Consider the following 15,767-nt stretch of genomic DNA (forward strand, 5'->3'; position numbering starts at 1 on the left):
AATGCAGTTTTGGAAGGTAACCTTTTCTTCTTTTATCTTCTTTGATTCGTCCTGTGTTATCTTAAAATGTCATCCTTTCTTCAAAAGCACGAATCCATCATGAAATCCTTTAGTCTTTTTCTTTGTTCTTTGAGAAGCACAACACTTAAAACAATGTTAGTTTGATTCTAGTTGAGTTTTAGTATCATCAAAATCTATGCTCCTTTGAGCTTGTGGGGTCAACAATCTCTCCCTTTTTGATGATGACAAAACTCAATTGAATCACCATTAAATATTGACAAGTGTGAGTATGTGTATGAATGTATATGTGAGAATAACTCCCCCTATGTATGTTCTTATATCAACATTTAATCACAAATAACTCCCCCTTAATAATTTCAATGAAATATTCATAAGCATTTTCTGTCTCAAGGAGTTTTAGGCAAGTTAAACTAAAATACTAACTAAATATGCACAATATGCACAATATATTAACAACAAACAGTATCAATCACAAGTTATACCAACAAGATTACTAATAAGATTACTCATTCATTTCTCCCCCTTTTTGTCAGCATCAAAAGAACATGGGAGAAAACATGCACATGTGTATAAACCAAAATCCAGTTTAAGTACAGTAAACAAAATAGTCAAAACAGTAGATAATATGACAAGCTAATTAAAGTTGAGAAAACTAAAAATAGCAAAGTAAGTAGCAAATTAAGAGACAGACTGTCAGACAAAATTCAATCAGTAAACATGTAGTATGGGTATTTATCCTTTCAGCCTAGAGCTTCTTTTGATTTGTCTTGGAGCAGCCATCTTCACTTTTTTTGTCTTGACAGGTTTATCACTCAAGGTTTGAAGGATTTCAACAGCCATTGCAGTTCCAGGTGTTAAGGGAACAATAGGGCCAGTAGCTAACTCAGTTGCAGCAGTAGTATCAAATTCTACTGTGAACTTTTTGCCATTTTTAGCCTTTTTGCCAGATGGTTTACTAGTTTGCTCTTTCTGCTTGCTTCTTTGTTCCTTTTGAGTTGTTTTTGCCTTTTCTTTCGTAGGTGCAGCAGGAGCAGGAGTCTGTGGTTCCGGCTCAGATTCAGAGTCACTCATATCCTTTCCATTTCCTTCTTTGCTGCCTCCTTTTCCATTTCCATCATCGGAATCTTCTTCATCTTTTTCAGTTTCCTCTTCTTCCTCTTCTTCCTCTTCCTTTTCTTCTTGTTCTGTTTCCTTTTCTTCCTCTTCTTTTTCGGTTTCTTCTTCTTCTTCTTCTTCTTCTTCTTCTTCTTCTTCTTCTTCTTCTTCTCCCTCTTCTTTTTCTGTTTGAGGAACAGAACCAGTAGCAGCCTTACTGGTTTCTCCAGCTTTAGTGCTTGAAATACCCAAATGAACTTTGATTTTGAATAGTTCTTCCATAATTTTATACATCAACATCAAAGTTCCATCAATCTTGGAATCAAAAACATTCATAAGAACAGTTTGAAAAGCTCTAAATTTTTGTATTTCTCCAAATTCAATTTCAATAACATTAGAAGTGTGCGGTTCAAGTCTGCCTAAGAACCGAAATTGAATCAAAATTTTGGTACAATTTCGGTTCGATTCTTTGTTGTTTTGGTTTTGATTAAATACAATTCTTGGTTCTTCAGTTTTAATTTGATTTGGTACAGTTCTGGTTCTATTATCAGTTTTTGAAATAATTTTATGTAATTATTTTCTTAAAAAGTCATATTTGAATTAACATTTAAATTTTGAATTAGATTATTAATACATAATATATTATATAATATATCTTGTAGCTATTTCTAAATTATATAATCCATAACTATAAAGTGTATATATAATTTAAGATTAAATATATTATATAATATAATAATATAAATATATCATATAATATATATTTTAATTATTTATTAATTATGAAATATTTAAGTATAAAATATAAATATAATTATAAATTAACATATATAGTATAATAGTATATTTATAATTAAGACTTATAAGGTAATTTAATGTATTTCTAACTAAAATTAATAAGAAAGTATAAAGAAATGTAAAATAATATTATATTATATTTAGTCTATCATTATATGTATGTATATAAATATATATAATTATATTAAAAATATATAATAAATCTAAAAAATCATAAAAAAAACATATATATAAATTCAGTTCTTGATTTAATTTCATCTTGATATGGTTTCGATTCGATTTTTAACGAAGAATAAAAACTAAATCAAAATATCAAAATAATTTCTATTCGATTCGGAACCTCCAAGAACCGTGCACAGCTCTAATCCACACTTATTATTCTACTCCATTGTGTTTTATTATATTAAAAAATTAAAATTGTTATTAATATTAATAATTTGAGTTAAAAATAATAAAATTAAAAGAATAAAATAAATTTGAAAAAAAACTAAACTTCTGATTTTTTTTTCTTTTTTAGTAATTTGGCATTCATATAAAGATTCGTAATATTTGTGATTAGGCTTTCTTTTATAATAACAAAAAAACATATATTTAGCAACTTTGAAAACTCATGTCTATCAAATTTATATAATTTTTTTTTATAAGAGAATCAAAATTCATATAAAATTATTTTGAATCAAAGCATGTATGAATGAACATGCACTGGGCTAGTAGTCCAATAATTTAATAACGGCAAAAGGCCATTTTAACCCTCTAATTATTAGTAAAATATAAAAAAAAAATTCCTTTTTTTTTTTTTCACAGAGGCCCCTTAACTATTTAAAATGGCACATGTTACACCAAAATTAAAGAAGGTCAAATATCATTCATTACAGTTCACTTACATTAGCATATTGTGCATCAACAGTGAATGTCTCTGAACTTAGAATGTCAAACAGTTGATACTAGATATGGAATTTCCCTCGGAGAAGACAGCAGTACTTTGATGATTATCTGCTGCTCCATTCTAAGAATCTGGGAATATTAGAATTTCACTTTATCACGTCCTCATCCCAAGGCCAAGGATACAAGTAAATAGAGTTGAACCCATTGCATGATAATAAAACATGTAAGTTCATTCTCATTGACAAACCCTATTAGCTCATGAAAAGGATATTACAAAATGCATTCTTATCACCTGCACTAGTGCATATGGTTGAGACTAAAAAATAATCATATGAACACCTAAAGGAGGTGATGTATTCTCTAAGAGGAGTCCATCAACAATTTAAAAACACTAAAAAAAACACACTATCAAGATCTTAATTATATCAGGTACACGATAGCCAGAACCATTTGTATTTTCTATTTTTGCTTGAAGGGTTGTACCACTGAATAGCTGGTGCAAACAATGCATTAAGTTTATCATTATGCATTCTTGAAAAAACAAGCTTTTTTGGCCGTAAAGTTATTTTTATTTTTTTTTTAATTACAAGAGCATTCCGCTGTGCATGTACTTCTCTTCCCTTTGCTGCTTTTCGAGCATATGGCTGCTACAATATTTGTCATGGATGTGACCTAGATGAAATGAGGCCTTGGTGCAAATCCAAAATACTTGTGTAATACAATTACATTTAGAGTCACTTTTTGAACGTTAGTTTCTTTAAATATTTTCAGTTGAAACAGTTGCCAAACTTTCTGTTTGCATCCCCAATATTATCTTTGGCGATTTTTCTCCATTTTGCATTATGTGAGGTCACAACTAGAGAAAACTCCTTGGGTTTTCAATCTCCCAATGGTGAAAAGAGGTTTGAAGATTCATTTTGTTCTCCAGATACAGTTCCAAGACAAAACATTACTCCCTTAAAGAAGAAATTCTCTACTAAACTACAAGAAATTCATAATCTTAGGTAAAGGAAACAAATGATTGAAGGTGATGGTCATTATCCTGCGCTCAAAAAAAAAAAAACATGATTTATTCCAAAAATCAGAATGCTTTACTACCTTTATCATTCCACGCACAACCACTGCATTTCTCGTAATGCATATCTAAGTTGCTTCACATTTCTTGTATGCTAGTCCTCCCCTATATTGGTTTGCATCATATATATGTCTCATGGTACTAGTAAGAGATGGGAGGCATATTCTATAGCTCACATCCTTCTCAGCAGTTTGCCGCTATTTTCAATTTTTTTTCCTTTTACTTGAAAAACTTCAATGCCTTATCCTTTTGAGCAAGATTAGAGTTTCTTTTACTAATGATAACTTTGCCATGTTCCAAAGCTCATCAACCATTTTTCTTGTAGAAGACTCTCCAATTAAGCTTAGAAATGGATTTGTTGAAAGGAGATAATGAACCCTCATGACTTTGTACGTAAGCCTTTTTCATTTGAAGAGATGACAGCAGATAGTTGGAGTTAAATGTCCGTCGGTCTTCTAGTTCACATTGAGTTGATATCTGTTCATTTTGGTTTTATGTGACTATTTTAAATAGTTGAGGGGCCTCTTTGGACCCAAAAAAAAAAAAAAATTTAGGGGCCTTTTTACATTTTTGCTAATAGTTGAAAGGATAAAATAAGCTTTTTGCCTACAATAACAGTTGATTTGATGGACTAAATTATTTTATTTTAAATATGGGAATTAAATAAAAAGAAATTAATAATTTTATATTTAATAAAATTATTATAAATTCTTCAAATTTTCCTATAATTTACAAATACTTATAATATTTCTATATTAAGAAGAAATACATAATAAATTTGATATAAAAAATAATATATTTTAAGTAATAAGATTTTCATAAAATTAAATAAATAAAATTAAAAAAAATCTCTACTGTATTATGAATTTAATAGAATTTTCATATATTATATCATATAAGAAAACTTATATATAAAAAATTTAAATCACGAATTTATATAGCCGATAAAACAATGTGCATATCAAAAAGAAAGCTAATATATATAAATGTGTAAATAGAGACATTTGGCAATATCTACATGGTTTATATTATTATTAAAAATATTAATAAAAACATATCTATTGCTACAATTGCATATATTTATCATTAATAACATAAATTAGTAATGAAAATTCGTCACTAATTACCTTTAGTGACATTATATTGCTAATACTTACTATTTTATATAAAGTTGTCATTAATACTTTTTAGTAGAGATGTTCGATTCTGGTTCAGCTCGGGATTTGCTTATGAACCGGAATCGAACCAAAATTTCAGTACAATTTAGGTTCGGTTCTTCATTGTTTCGATTCTAATTCAGTACGGTTCTCGGTTCTTCGGTTCCGATTCGATTTTTAATTTTTAAAATAATTTTATGTAATTATTTCCTTAAAAAATCATACTTGAATTAGCATTTAAGTTTTGAATTTAGTTATTAATACATAATCTATCATTTAGTTATACCTAAATTATATAATCTTTAACTAATGTGCATATATAATTTAGTATTAAATATATTATATAATATAATAGTACAAGCATATCATGTAATATACATTTTAACTATTTAACTATAAAATACAAATATAATTAAGAATTAATATATATATATATATATATATATATATATATATATATATATATATTAATAAAAGATAATAGTATATTTATAATTTAGAATGATAAGGTAATTTAATGTATTTATAACTAAAATTATTAAGAAAATATAGAAAAATGAAATGTAATATTAAGTTATATTCATAATTATATATACATACATAAGTAGATATAATTATATTGAAAGTATACAATACATTTAAAAAAATATAGAAAAACATATATATAAATTCAGTTCTCGGTTCAGTTCTGGTTCGGTACAGTTCAGGTTTAGTTTTTAGTGAAGAACCAGAATCGAATCAAAGTATTAAAATAAATTCAGTTTGGTGCAGTTTCTATCGGTAAAGTACGATTTTTCAGTTCGGTTCGGTTCTCCCAAGAACCATGCACAACCTTACTTTTACAGTTCTTTAGTTCGGTTCGGTTCCCCCAAGAACTATGCACAGCCCTACTTTTTAGCAATGCCTTATCCACTGCTAATCTTTCAGTAAGCAAGAAAAAAATTCTACACAAATTAGGCCCAAATAATTTTTAATGATGACTTATTTGTTGTTAAATTTATAAATAATTTCAATTTATAATATTTTTTTTTGTTTTCTTTATTTTTTATTACAAACAAAAATTGGTAAGTAGCCCTAAGGTAAGTACCAAAGAGGGCATTTGCGCGGAGCTTATATGGAGCTAAACGGGAGTAAGCTAGGGATATCATTGCCATACTAGAAGAGAATATCTTTTTTTAAGGGTAGCTTGCCCCAATGGAAACTGCATTTACCAACAGGTAAGTAACTCTAAACTTATCGAATAACCATTGGCATGAAATTGTAGTAATAATAGAACTTTTATTTGGTAAATTAAAATTAACTTTGTTTTTAATTTAACTGACTTTTGCATGTAATTAATTTAAATAAATACTTTGTAAATTAAAATTAATCTTGTTTGTAAATTAAACTAACATTGGCATGTAAATAAATTTAATTTAATATTTGGTAATTGTAAAATAACTTTGCATGTTAGAAATCTTTATTAGGTTGTGATTGTTTGGGCCTTATGTGATATTAGAATAAATTATACATGTACATAATTAACTTAGTTCAATTATCCTTAGGGTAACTTGGTGAAAATTAATTAATTAGGTTAAATAGAAACATAGGGTTATTTGAAATTGAATTTGTTTGTAAATTAAATTCTCAATAATAAATTAATTTTAGTCATCTGGTAAATATCATTTAAATAATTAGCAATCTCATAGATAGAAATTACTTGTGCATGAAAATTGTGTGTAAACAATAACTCTTTTGTGAATTACTTGCGTGTGTAGGATTAGAATTGCATTTTTTAGGATAAAGTTTAATAAAGGAATAATAAACAAGACTTCTAGAAACATTAGTAGAGGACTGGCACTCGAATCAACGAGGTTAGACCAGGCGTAAGGGGTGCCTAACACCTTCCCCTTACGTACCCACTATCTCGAACCTAGACATTGGGCTATGGTAATGACGGTTGTGGAAACTCTGCAAGGAGTAAGTTGCCATCCATGACCCTCGGAAGAAACACTGAATATGTCCCGGTTATTTCCCGGGTGGCGACTCCTGTCTATCTATGCCTTCGTGGCATAAATCCTTAGTACCGTGGTAGTGTTATGGGAAGACGGTACTTACCAATGGTTTGATTCTATTAGGATTGTATGAAGTGCATCTAGGAAATGCTGTCTAAGGAGGTGATACTTAAGTGAGACCATTGTGACTCCACCATCTTTCCTGGGCATTACCTGATGTATTTTATATAATTCTAATGGATGATATTTCGCCTCACTCCTCCACCCCCACAGTTTGGCGACTCCACAGGGGACTAAATGGATAGTTACTCCAACATGTTTCTATTAGTCTAATATTATTCCTTTGTTAAACTTTTTGCATTGCACTACACTATCACACGGATCACCCTTACCCTTTTAGCCTCGTTAGTACTAGCCAAGGAAATCATGGTTCTACTCGAGCTATGACGAATTGGTGAATGCTAGCACCCCATGCCCGTACCTTCAAGTATATAAAAGAGCCACAGCTCCGGCCGTTGTGCTTAATGGACAAGCTCTCGCATGGGTGACCCTTTTCCTACCCAATAAAGCCCATGAGCCATAGATTTCAACCCTAGGTACCCCGTAAATTTTTATTATGCTGGATTTATAACCTTATTGTTCAAACCATAAGTTTTAGTGGTAGTTGAGATGAACCTAGGCCTATGCATAAACCCAATGTGTGTATAGGCCCAAGTCCATTTCAAAACCTGTGTTAAGCAAGAGGATGCTTACTTATGGTTAAACTTTAAGAATATAAATCCTTTGTTTGTAAGGGAAGGATCGTCCTGGACCACTCCCTGTTGGTGTGTCCAGTGTACCATAGCCTAGGATATAATTTTTTTCTTACCCTGCACGTGAGAGAGTTGAAGGTATAAGGGGGCGAAGATTCAGTTCTAGAGATTTTTTTTTTTTGTTTTGATTCAGTCTTTGGTCCGATTTTAGTTCAGTTTATATGGTTTGGTTTTGGGTTCATTTTTTGTTCTATTGGTATGGTTCGGTTTTGGTTTTGTAAAAGTAAAGGCAAAAAAGAAAAAGTAAAGAAAAAAAAAAAAGAAAAAAATGGTCCATTCATGCATTGCATTCATGTATATAGCATACTTAGGTTAACCCTTAAATCCTATTTTGTTGAGTAAACATAGCCTCAAAACACACTAAAGAGACTTCCAATCAGGTCACTTGGGTTAGGGAAAGGGATGAGACTAGTAAGGATTTCACCTACACTACTTAAGATGGAAGAAACTATGGCTGTGCTTAATGAAATATTGAACGCCATGATGTTTGAGCTAGAAGAGAAAATTTTGATCAACTTTAGAAAGAGGCCCCAAGGGAGGCCAATTAAGTGGCATTAAAGTTATTAAGTTTCAAATTGTGTCTCACACCCCAAGGAGATTTTTTCCAATTCAGCCAACCCTTATCTGAAGTTTTGGAGCTTCTCAAAGTTCAAGACCTCCTGTAGCTCTTAGCACCCAGACCAATACTAAATCCACTCCCACCTAGCTATGATATCAACCAATATTGCCAGTTCTACTAAGCCCACAGTCATGACACCGACTGATGCTTTCAACTTAAGCATGATATCTAAGACCTAATTGATGCCAAAAGGATAATTGACCCAGAAAATCAACCCAAAAGCCCCATGCCTAGCCAAAATTTCTACCTACACAAAGTCTCTACATGATCTCCATCACTCCCAAATAACCCTAACAGAATTATTGACTTTATCCAACCTATCCAAAAGCCCAATGAACTTATCCAACCTATCCAAAAGCCTAGTGAATCTATCCAACCCATCCAAAAGCCCAATGAACTTCAGTCTATAATGGTTGTTGACATTTGTGATAATTCTAGCTATGATGAGGGTCCTTTGGATGTCTGAACTGATTTTGATGTGGAGATAATTACATTACAACAAGATGGTTCAGTTCCACTAGTGTCTGATTTTCAAGTTGTTGGGATCTATGAAAATTAGATGGATCTAAAAGTGGCTACTGTGAAGAAAGGGATAAAGTTTTTTCCCGACATGGGCTTAGGAAAAAGAATAGATGGCCTGGTGACTTTTCTTGAGATGAAGGGGCAGATCACGAGTTATGGTTTAGGCTATGAGCCAACTGAAGAGAAAGAAAAGCCAAAGCCTCCTAAGTCTCTGAAAGAGGGGGCAATTACCTTGACATATTATTAGGGGTTATCACATGTGAAAGAATTAGAGCAGAAAATCAGCACTATTGATCTAAAGACTGCATGGAAACCAAGAACCTAAAGCTACACCCCTAAGTTTGAGTCTGTCTTTTGTAATGCTCACAGTAGTGATACTGATGTTTCCATTTTTGATATACTTGATGCTGATTTTAAGGCAAAGATCAACAATATGACCAGTCCTTCTGCTTACTTGTTTGATGTTTATTCTAATGGGCATATGCATAGCATTTATAATCATTTAGAATCAATTTCTATTAATGCATTAAAATCGATCTCTATTAATTTGGGTACACCAAATAATCCTAAAGATATTAAGTTAGCTGAAGATTTAACCCAAGAAGAAAGAGATAAATTTATAGCCTTGTTAACAAAGCACCAAGAAGCACATGCCCCGAGCTTAAAATCAGATGGCCGATTCCCAAGCCACGCGGGTGTCACTATAGGAAAAGAGTGATCAAAAGTTGACTTAGCTAGTTATCCTAATGAGGAGTAAAATTTTATGCTATGAAGGATTAGTAGTAGCACATGTGGACCTAGAGGGAGAAGGAAAATGATATGAAGACATAAGGAGGTCTCTGGAAGTGAGAGAATACTCGTAATAAGCCTACAAAAGAGATAGAGCAACAATTCATGGATTAGCCACTTAACTTACTTTAGCTGGGGGGCAATTCTACAAACTCTTATGTGTGATAGAAAAATAGGCTGAGCAAATAATGAAAGAAATACGTACAGGAAATGTGTGGTCCCCATATGAATGGAAATGTTCTAGTTGGGAAAAAATGTTCGAAACATATAAGGATTGGCCTGAAAAACTCCCTTATGTTCTTTAAGATTATCATAGTACTACAAGGACATCCACGAGGGCAACCCCGTTCTCTTTAGTGTATGGACTAAAGTAGTGCTATCCATTAAACAAGAGGTCAAATCCTTAAGAGTGATGCTAGAAGCTAAGATCCTAGAAAATGAGTGGGCCTAGAAGAGATATGAAGAACTAGTTTTGATTAATGAAAAGAAAATGTGAGCCTTGTATCATATGCAGGCTTATCAGAGGAAGATAGCTAGGGCCTTTAATAAGAAGGTGAAGCCAAGAAAGATCAAAGAGGGAGACATAGTTTTGAAACAAGCTCGGCCCGTCCCTTTTGATTTAAGAGGAAAGTTTAACCTAAGCTAGGATGGTCCATACATAGTCAAAAAGATCTTGCTACTGTAAGAATATCGGACTTGAATGGGAATAAACTTCAAGAACCAGTCAATTTAGACAGGCTCAAATGGTACTTTGTGTGAGACAGGCACCCTAGGCTGAAAACCTACAAAAGGCGGTCTAGGCAAAAGTAAGGGTTAAAAAAAAAATGCTAGATTGAAAACCTGCAAAGGGTAGTCTAGGCAAAAGGAGAGATGAGAGAAGATCTGGATGGAAAACCTGAAAAGGCCATTCAGCAGGTTATAAAGCTTATTTCTAACTTTGGAATGTTAGAAATTTGGCAAAACTAAATGTAAGAGGGAGTAATGGTGTACCTGAATAAATAAACAAGCTTTTATTGAATTAACCAGGAATAGGTTTTATTTAATTATGATCGCGAATGTTTGTGTCTTGAGGGATACATCAAATGATTAAGTAATTGAACTGCATTGTTTTGATTTAATCTATGTCTTCTAAGCATGACGAGTTAGATGCTTGATATGAATGCCCTGGTGATTGTCTAATTTAAAAAAAAAAAAAAGAGAAAAAAAAAGAGAAAAAGAACAAGAAAAAGAAAAGAAAAAAGGAGCTCGCTAGTTGGAAAACCCAAAAGGGCCGCTTAGGCAAAAGTTAGAGCAAGCCCGCTGAGATGAAAATCCAAAAGGACATTTCAGGCAAAAGTTAGGGCACAGAGAATAGAGTTCATGGAAGAGAAATGAGTCAAGGCAGAAACCATGGGGGGAGAGAAGAAAAAGAAAAATCAGAGAGCAATTGTATTGTGACCTTAAGGAAGTCTTTTCAGTGAATAATTTTCCTCAAAAATTTTGAGGCTAAAAGAAAGTTTTTGCAAAAAGAGGTCCCTCAGAGGACTAAGTTTTTTTAGAATCTCTAGCAAAATCAGCATTCCCATGATAGTAAGCAGCATACAAGAAGCACAAAAATCACAAAAAGAGTTTTGAGACCCAGTCATCTTAATTTTTTCAAATCATGAAATAGATATTTTTTGGTAAGTCCTTAGACGTTGTTTAGGGCGCACGACATAGTTGTGTAAGGCATAGAAGAAAATGCATCAACATGTCACCTGTAGGTGTGTAAGGCGTAGAATAACATGCATCACCACAGTTTCAAGTGTCGAACTACGAGGGGGTCTGATTCTTCTTCATGATAGCGAGGGGGATACGTAGGTAGTTTAGGACTGCATTCCTACATACGAACCCACAACATTTTATGACAGATGTTTTTTGGTAAGTCCTTAGACGTTGTTTAGGGCACATGGCATAGTTATATAAGGTGTAGAAGAATACGCATTAACATGTCACCTGTAGGTGTGTAAGGCGTAGAAGAACATGCATCACCACAGTTTCAAGTGTCGAACTATGAGTGGGTCTGATTCTTCCTCAGGATAGCGAGGGGGATATGTAGGTAGTTTAGGACTGTGGTCCTAAATACGAATCCACAACATTTCAAATCACACAGTTGTCATTGTCATGAGACCGTAGCTAGTCTCATGACATAGAGTGTATCGACAGAGCAAGATGCACTCAATTTTCACATGACACAGTTATCACTGTTATGAGACCGTAGCTAGTCTCATGACGCAGAGTGTATCGACAGAGCAAGATACACTCATTTTTCACATGACACAGTTATTACTGTTATGAGACCGTAGCTAGTCTCATAACATAGAGTATGTCGACCGAGCAAGATATACTTGATCCTCATAGCCAATGTTTCATAGTTATTAGAAATTTGAGTTGCACTTTGACGAAACTTGAGCAATGCTTTCGCATTGATTTCAACTTTCGCCAAAGTGGGGGGCAAACTGTAGACCCTTATTTTGTGATGAGTATGTGCATTGAGGCTGTGGGAAACCCGATGATGAAAAATTATATGACTGTAAGATGTAATTGGAGGCATGGAGCTGAATTATTAATTCCGTGGCATGATCTTGAAAAAATAAAAATAATAATAAAGTTTTGGGGAAATTAATTTAATTAAATTTAAATAAAATTTTATTTTGTTTAAATTTAATATGGGTAGTTCTTAAATGAATCTAACTTAGTTTAATTGGGCTCCATGGGCCTAAGAGCGCCTAGTTATGAATTTTAAATGGGACCCATTTAATTATTTTCTAAAAATTAAAATAACAAAATATCTCTCTCCTCCTTGGCCCCACTCTCTTCCTCACTCCCTATTGGTGTCTTCCATTTTTTCCTGTCTTCCTATTGGTTGAAACACCTCACCCACACCCCAGTCTTATTTGAATTCTGCAATCGTAGTTGTTTAAGTCATCTAAACTTTATCACCTAAGACTCCAAATCCTACCACACCTCTTCCTCATTCCTTATTGGTGCCTTCCATTTTTTCCTATCTTCCTATTGGTTGAAACACCTCACGCATATCCCAGTCTTATTCGAATTCTGCAATTGTAGTTGTTTAAGTCATCTAAACTTTATCATCCTAAGACTCCAAACCCTATCACACCTCTCTCCCAAAACCCTATAAATACCCTACTAGAGAAGGGAAGAAGGGGATGATGGGAGGAAAGAGGAAGAGAAAATTCAGAGCTATAAGAAATTTAGAGATATTCAAGACTCTTTGAGTTCTTCCTTATTTTTTCTTTTCTTTAAGAAGATTTTCATACAAGATTTTTGGAAAGTCAGTTTTTATTGTTTTCTTTTCAAGATCTATGCCACACAATATTTTAATTCTATGCTCTTTGTCTTCAATTTATTTTATATGTTCATATAGATCATGTAATAATGTTTAATTTGAGGGGATACACAACTCTGTACATGTTTAGTTTCTGTCTCTCATACTTTTATTATTTTTCTTTGTTTTCTTTATTTTTTATTACAAACAAAAATTGGTAAGTAGCCCTAAGGTAAGTACCAAAGAGGGCATTTGCGCGGAGCTTATATGGAGCTAAACGGGAGTAAGCTAGGGATATCATTGCCATACTAGAAGAGAAGACCTTTTTTTAAGGTTAGCTTGCCCCAATGGCAACTGCATTTACCAACAGGTAAGTAACTCTAAACTTATCGAATAACCATTGGCATGAAATTGTAATAATAATAGAACTTTTATTTGGTAAATTAAAATTAACTTTGTTTTTAATTTAACTGACTTTTGCATGTAATTAATTTAAATAAATACTTTGTAAATTAAAATTAATCTTATTTATAAATTAAACTAACATTGGCATGTAAATAAATTTAATTTAATATTTGGTAATTGTAAAATAACTTTGCATGTCAGAAATCTTTATTAGGTTGTGATTGTTTGGGCCTTATGTGATATTAGAATAAATTATACATGTACATAATTAACTTAGTTCAATTATCCTTAGGGTAACTTGGTGAAAATTAATTAATTAGGTTAAATAGAAACATAGGGTTATTTGAAATTGAATTTGTTTGTAAATTAAATTCTCAATAATAAATTAATTTTAGTCATCTGGTAAATATCATTTAAATAATTAGCAATCCCATAAATAGGAATTACTTGTGCATGAAAATTGTGTGTAAACAATAACCCTTTTGTGAATTACTTGCGTGTGTAGGATTAGAATTGCATTTTTTAGGATAAAGTTTAATAAAGGAATAATAAACAAGACTTCTAGAAACATTAGTAAAGGACTGGCACTCGAATCAACGAGGTTAGACCAGGCGTAAGGGGTGCCTAACACCTTCCCCTTACGTACCCACTATCCCGAACCTAGACATTGGGCTATGGTAATGACGGTTGTGGAAACTCTGCAATGAGTAAGTTGCCATCCATGACCCTCGGAAGAAACACTGAATATGTCCCGGTTATTACCCGGGTGGCGACTCCTGTCTATCTATGCCTTCGTGGCATAAATCCTTAGTACCGTGGTAGTGTTATGGGAAGACGGTACTTATCAGTGGTTTGATTCTATTAGGTTTGTATGAAGTGCGTCTAGGAAATGCTGTCTAAGGAGGTGGTACTTAAGTGAGACCATTGTGACTCCACCATCTTTCCTGGGCATTACCTGATGTATTTTATATAATTCTAATGGATGATATTTCGCCTCACGCCTCCACCCCCACACACATCATTTGCAAGATGATCGATCATTAGTTGAAAGCAGCATTTGCACATGGTGGTTAATTGACATTGACAATGACAAATATCGTTAAGGGAAAATATTTGGAAAGTATTCATTTACAGATTTTATTTATTCAATTTTGAAAAAAAAATATTGTTAAATTTAATCTAGAGTTTTTCAATTTTATTTACCAATTCTCGTATTTCTTAGGACCAAAGCAATAATAAACAATTAATTAGTAAAATTTAATTATTTCAAATTTAAAATAAATTTATTTTGTGAGGCATTACTTGTTAATTGTTTCTAATAATAAATTTAAATGAATTATATATTATTTTTAGTGAAAAAACAATACAACAAATTAAATATTAGAATTAGTAATAAAAATTTTACAATATCAATAATTTTATTATCTATAAAGTTAACATATAACAATAATATAAATAATTATTGCTTATAACTCAAAAAAAAATATGACAATAATTATTGTTATTACTGAAAATTTTTTTACAATAATAATTATTGTTGCAAATAACTATTCTTACGTGGCAACCATAATTTTATTGTAAAATATCTATAGTTACAATTGCAACAATTCATATATTTCATGGCAAAAAATTCTGCATATTTGACAATAAAATTCATTATTATTAAATCTAACATTTCTTGTAGTGAAAGTCAATGGTCAAATAAGTAATTTAATTTAAAGAAAGTAATTATGTGTCTGATTAGTAGTAATTTATTATAAAAAATAACATTTATTTAATTGTGCCTTGAAAGGAAGTGGTACGAGTGAGTTTCTCTCTCTTACTTCGCTTTTAATTTCATAATTTAATAGAATATAGCATATTAAAATTATTTTCTTAAGTTGTTAACTTTTTAATTATATATATAAAAGTTACAAATTATTTAATGATAGTAGTCATTATAATTAATAAGATATTATTATTATTATTATTATTATTATTATTATTATTATTATTATTATTATTATTATTATTATTATTATCAATAACAAATAAATTATTATAATCATTAGTTTTAAGATATGATATGGAAAGGAGTTATTTTGACTAATATAACGATCTGTGAAATGATGTCCTAAATGGGACTGTAGTGTGATAGGAAATAGTGGCTCAGGTATCTCCTTAGGGAGAATACAATTTTTGTTGTAAGGATCATAAGAGATTAAGGCATGATGGATGCAGAGCTTTAGAGTAGGAAGGGAAAAAAAAAAAAAAAGGATCCTGTAGATTCCCTCCTTAAGGTATTAGAG

At 31.7% G+C, this 15,767-nt stretch overlaps 1 pseudogene; it reads left to right on the plus strand.

The window, feature by feature from the left end:
- The first annotated feature begins 2,864 nt into the window (after nt 1–2,864).
- On the plus strand, nt 2,865–4,101 carry LOC110661594 (uncharacterized; annotated as a pseudogene).
- Nucleotides 4,102–15,767: the final 11,666 nt, after the last annotated feature.

Source organism: Hevea brasiliensis, chromosome 14 (assembly GCF_030052815.1).
Source record: "Hevea brasiliensis isolate MT/VB/25A 57/8 chromosome 14, ASM3005281v1, whole genome shotgun sequence".
In the NCBI taxonomy this organism is placed as follows: Eukaryota; Viridiplantae; Streptophyta; class Magnoliopsida; order Malpighiales; family Euphorbiaceae; genus Hevea; species Hevea brasiliensis.